The sequence below is a fragment of the Etheostoma cragini genome, chromosome 15, assembly GCF_013103735.1.
Source record: "Etheostoma cragini isolate CJK2018 chromosome 15, CSU_Ecrag_1.0, whole genome shotgun sequence".
NCBI lineage: Eukaryota > Metazoa > Chordata > Actinopteri > Perciformes > Percidae > Etheostoma > Etheostoma cragini.
Window position 1 is genome coordinate 356,197 of NC_048421.1, and position 5,950 is coordinate 362,146.

At 45.3% G+C, this 5,950-nt stretch overlaps 1 protein-coding gene and 1 long non-coding RNA gene across 2 annotated transcripts in view; both read right to left on the bottom strand.

The window, feature by feature from the left end:
* The window catches only part of LOC117958237, an 859,617-nt gene that overhangs the window by 284,474 nt on the left and 569,193 nt on the right, over positions 1 to 5,950 (bottom strand). The gene's annotated exons all lie outside the window — the stretch shown is intronic.
* The window catches only part of LOC117958307, a 21,394-nt gene that overhangs the window by 11,598 nt on the left and 3,846 nt on the right, over positions 1 to 5,950 (bottom strand). The window contains exon 2 of the long non-coding RNA XR_004659680.1: positions 916 to 919. This is a non-coding gene — a long non-coding RNA (uncharacterized LOC117958307). The remainder of the gene's footprint in view (positions 1 to 915; positions 920 to 5,950) is intronic.

Here is a 5,950-nt window from a genome sequence, read left to right on the forward strand (position 1 = left end):
GTGTGTGTGTGTGTGTGTGTGTGTGTGTGTGTGTGTGTGTGTGTGTGTGTCTATATGAATCTTATTTACCCTTGTGTTGTCCTCAGGTCGAGTTTGACCAGTTTTTTTTAATTGTAAATTCCTAAAAAATAACCCTCATGCCGTTTGATTGACTCATCAATAAATAATAAAAGTGTACATGACACTTCCAAAGAAGCTTGTAAAATAACACACCCACACACACACACACACATACACACACACACACTGTTGGAATTTAAAATGTAATATTTGCTTAAACATTGTGTGTGATTTGTATTATTTATTACATATTTAAGCTAAAAGGTATGAGCATTATTTCAACTTAAATGAAGACATGTTGGTCATGCATTAAGTTGTTTTGCTCCTTTTCTCTAAGATAAGGTGTTCTGGTACCAGCTCTACTAAATGTGTCAGAAGCAGTAGGTCATGTGATCTTTGCTCTGCAGGTCCTGAAAGGGTCATAAACTTCCAGTCACATACCAATGGAAAGATACTAAATTAGCACACAAACATATCACACCACTGTGACCTGGAGACCCCCCCCCCCCTTAGTGGATAAGACCAAGGGTGCAAGAGCGGAAGAGCCAGACAAATTTTGGGGAGAGCTGTGATAGCTGGATCTCTGTAACTTTGTCTCTAGAATATTCTACGTAATAAAAAGGATTCACACATCAACATCTGAGATTCTGACTACTAACTGGCTGACCCCTGAGACCGGAGCAGGATTTAGCTCCAACGTGGGGCCAAGGTAGGCACGGACCCATCCTTGATTAATTGAACAACTAGGACAAGATGCGTCTCCACATTCAGCCCGGGCGCTAAAAAAAAGGTAAAGCAGAACCTGTTGATATCAAATCTGCAGCATTGGATATGTACAAAATCTGAATGTGGAACGTGCCTGTATCGTAGTTGCTAAAAAGTGCTACATTTGTGATAAGATATTGATGTGTGAAAAAGTTAAATGTTGATGTGTAAAATATAGTTGAAGTTGGGAAAACGTAGTACTTGCAAAAAAAAAGGTACGAAGATGTAGTGCATACAGGAGGATATCACTTGCGAATGGGATATTTTTTCATAAAATGAGCATGAAGGGCACCGCTAAATTGGAAAAGTAGTAGTGGGAAGAGTATAGTTAATTAACCAGATGAAAGGTAGTGTATTTAAAAAGAAATACATGAAGGTCCAGCGTTCAGGTGACACGAAGAGTATTTTCTGTAATTGGACAACCAGAAATGAAGGTAGTCTCTGCGTGAATATATCAGATGAAAGGTAGTGTATTTCAAACAGGGAATACATGAAGGTGTAGCTTCCGGGAGATGTGAAGAGTAATTTCGAATTTGGGTAATAGAAACGAAGGTATTCTGAAAAACAAATAAAAAGGAATAGTATGGCGGAGGTGGGTCAGTTGGAATCAGGACCGTATAAACTGTGGTCGGACCAACTCCAATTAAAGTGAACAACAAATAGTTGCAGACTCAGGACCCTGATACTAGACCCCCACCCTACTCTCTGCCGGTAGAGATTTTATCCAGGCGTCAACATACATGAAGGGACGGTTGTAGTGCGAAGGGAGAGGGACACACAAAGTCCGAGCTCAGACTTTGAGTGAGTGGCCCTGAGCCCCCCCGCCCCCCCGCCCCTCTCCACTCACAGTCAACTCCGCTGCCGCGGGGCGCAAGCATGCAGCAACAGTGTGATGACGGGTCTTTCCTGGGTCTGACTGGTTATAGTGGAAACTATCTTCCAAATTATTCGGGACGAAACACCAATCCTACGCAACTTGGTAACTGCTGCAGGCATGCGTATCCTCCATGCCCGTTTAATCTGGTCACAACAGGCGGAAGAGAGGTTTATTGCAATAAAACAAGTTGCGGCTCTTGCGGTGCCGGACTATTCTCTCCCATTTCATTTGGATGTCTCAGAACACCATGCACCACCCTTTCAACTCGCGGGGCGCGATCACATAGCAACAGTGTGATGAGGGAGAACATCGGAACTTTGCATTGAGGCGACAGAGAAATCAGGGTGCCCCCGAAGACAGTCGAGGGTTTTCACCCTCTCCATTCTCAGGGTTCATTCAATTAGTAGTTAAAATCTCAGATGTGGATATGTGAATCCATTTTATTACATAGGATATCCTAGAGACAAATACAGAGTCAACCTAACACGGCTCTCCCCCAAATTTGTGCCATTCTGCCCGTAATGAAACCTGCAACTGGCAAGTACAGGATGGTGCATGATTTGAGAAAAATTAATGCACAATTGGAGACCACAACCTGTCCAATACAAAATCCCTATGTGGCTCTCACTAACTTCCTCCCTACGCAAAAGTGGTTCACGTGCATTGATATTGCTAAGGCTTTCTTTTGTCTCCCATTAGACCCAGCATGTAGGGATATTTTCTCTTTCACAGTGGGAGGACGACAGTTGCGTTACACCAGACCGCCACAAGGGTTCACCTTATCACCAGGTATTTTTAACACGGTCTCCAAAATGCTTTGTCTGATCTTCCCATACCTGCAGACACTACAAATACCCAGTATGTGGATGATTCAATTCAATTCAATTCAATTTTATTTATAGTATCAATTCATAACAAGAGTTATCTCAAGACACTATACAGATAGACCACACTCCAGAATTTACAAGGACCCAACAGTTCTAGTAGTTTCCTCCAGAGCAAGCAACAGTGCGACAGTGGCGAGGAAAAACTTCCTTTTTAGGCAGAAAATTGGGTCAGACCCAGGCTCTTGATAGGCGGTGTCTGACGGGCCGGTTGGGGTTAGATCTACTTGTGGCTGCACCCACAGTTGAAGCATGCCTTACTGCATCTGGTGCCTTACTGCGACGGTTAGCAGATAAGGGATTTAAGGTTAGTAAGGAGAAACTACAGATCTGTCGCAGGTCACTTGATTTCATGGGCCATGTGCTCTCGGCTGAGGGCACTGCAGATCTACCATAACACCCACAGCCAACCACTGTTAAAGAAATGCTCTCTTTTCTGGGTCTGACTGGTTATAGTAGAAACTATCTTCCAAATTATTTGGGACGATCACAAATCCTACGCAACTTGGTAAATGCTGCAGGCATGCGTATCCTCCATGCCCGTTTAGTCTGGTCACAACAGGCGGAAGAGACGTTTATTGCATTGAAACAAGCTTTATCTCGAGCCACGGCTCCTGCAGTGCCGGACTATTCCGTCCCATTTCATAGCGATGTCTCAGAACACCATGCACCACGCCTTCTGTTTCAGAGAAAAGGGGGAGAGAGACATGTGTAAATGTAATGTAGTGTCCTTATTGGTAAAGCGGAAAAACGACGCTTTCCGTGCACAACACACGCGGATGGGTTGGCAATGGGTCGAGAAAACTGCACATTTGGTCATGGGCCATCCATTGCACATTTTAACAACACATAGTGTGATTGCTTATGTTAATTCTGCAGTTTTTACCATGACCTCATTAAGACAAAGAAGGATTACAAAGCCATTATCTGCATCCAACTTGTAGTTTACACATGAAGGTGTTAACATGGCAGATAACATGCAGGCAGGAGAACCCCACTGCTGCCAAGAAAGGGTGAAAACACAAGAGAAAATCAGGACAGATTTACAGGCGCAACCACTAGAAGACCCAGACTGTACATAGACGGTTGTTGTTTTAGAGACGAAAAGAATGACATGAGGTCCGGCCAGGTCGTAGTGGAAAGAACAGTACAGGGCTGGAAGACAGTTATACAGGCACAACTCCAGGGACAGCAGTCCGCACAGAGAGCAGAAGTTGTTGCAGTGTTAGAAGCTCTACACTATGCAAAAGACAAGAAAGTCAAGACTCATCTACACAGACTCAGCCTATGTTGTAGGAGCATGTCACCTTAATCTACAACAATGGGTTAGAGTTGGTTTTCTAACCACAACCAACGAACCCATCAAACATGAAGAGGAAATGAAACTGCTAACACCGAGGCTGCAAGAGCCTGCAGGAGTTGCTTAGGTTAAGTGTAAAGGACATGATAGTAGGGATACAGAGGAGGCAGCAGGAAATAGAGCAGCAGATGAAGCAGCAAAAGGAGCAGCTGGTTATGAAGGGATCAGACAGCTAGTGATGAGAGCAGGGGAAGAAGAAGCATTAGAGATAACCAAGGAGAATCTCATCGATATACACAAGCAAGCTACGCCAGAGGAGAAGGTGCTGTGGTCAAACAGAGGAGCTAGGGAAGTAGATGGAATCTGGCGGCAGGGTGGTGCTTCCGCTTAGCATCTCCAGACCATCTTTAGCTGAGGCCCACGGGCTAGGACATGTAGGGGCTAACCAGATGGATAGGGCTCTATGCCACTGGTGGAATCCTTATTTAAAGGACATGACAAAGAATTGGGTAAGAGAATGCAAAACATGTGTGCCCTATAACCCCAATCCAACAGTGAAGCCAGACATGGGAGTGTTTCCTCTCTCATGTGCATCCCATGGAGAGATAGTCATAGACTATACTGATATGGGGGTACAGTGCAGAGGCTATCAGTATTTACTGGTGGCAGTGAATTCCTTTTCAGGATGGACGGAGGCGTGGCCAGCAAAGAGGGACGACAGCAAAACTGTGGTGAAATGCCTAATTAATCATTACATCCCTAACCATGGTTTTCCTTCTAGGGTAAGATCTGATAATGGGTCACATTTTAAAAATGCAGACCTATAAGCTGTAGAAAAAATGTTGGGGCTCCAACATAAATTTGGGACGGTGTACCATCCGCAGTCCCAGGGGAAAGTGGAAAGGATGAATTTAAACATCAAACAGAAACTGGGAAAGATCTACAGTGCTACAGGTATCCAATGGATTGATGCATTACCAATTGTTTTAATGACAATCCTTTTCAGTTAACAGGTTGACAGGCTTCACTCCTTTTGAGCTGGAAAGGGGGAGGCAATTTCCTGGTCCAGCGGCTGTTGGACCAGCTGAGGAGAGACCCCACACACTGCCCAAAGCCTACTGTTACGATTTACAAGTGTTTTTGTCTAGTTTCTATAAAACAGGAAGGTGAAAGGACACAGGTGACGACAGTTCCCCAAACCTCGTGGGTCCTCTTAAAGTTCATCAAGAGTAAGTGGAACGAGCTCAAGTGGACCGGTCCATTCGAGGTGGTGGAGCGAACCAGTCACGCGGTGAGACTACGGGAAAAAGGAGACACGTGGTATCACTGGAGTCGGTGCACTCAAGCAGCGGAGCCAAGACCGACGTTGGGCGAAGTGCAAGACGCACGCATCCCTTTGGTCGAAGAGACGAGCGCAACAGAGTAAGCGCCAGCAAAGGGGCAGAAAAATCCCCTCCCGAGCTCCACCTCCAGGGGACCAGTCCAGTTCCCTGGTTGAAGAAAGAAGGTGCAACGGTTGATACAGTGAAGGTTTGAATCACCGCGCTAGAGGTTTGAGCCCGGTACAAAGGGTTCCTGATCAAAGTGACAAGATGGAAGACTGACCAAGGCCATAGAAGGATTAAAGACGCTGAATGGGGAAATTAAGGAACACTCTGGGGTTGATACTGCATTGTTTGACTCTTGGATGGGTGTTTTTGGTAAATATAAGACACACACACCACATACACACACACACATATGCACACACATATAAACACACACACATACATACACACACACCACATATACACACACATATGCACACACATATGCACACACATATAAACACACACACACACACACACAAATATACATACAAACAGACACAGACACACACGCATACAGACACACATACATACACACAAACAGACACACAGATACACACACACACACACACACACACACCAGTCATGCAGCAAAGGGCCCCAGGTCAGAGTCCGACCTGCGCCCGCTGTGGGAGGAGTGAGGGTCTATCTATTTGGGCGCCCCTCTCCCCACTGACCCCCCCGGGCGCTGAAGCCT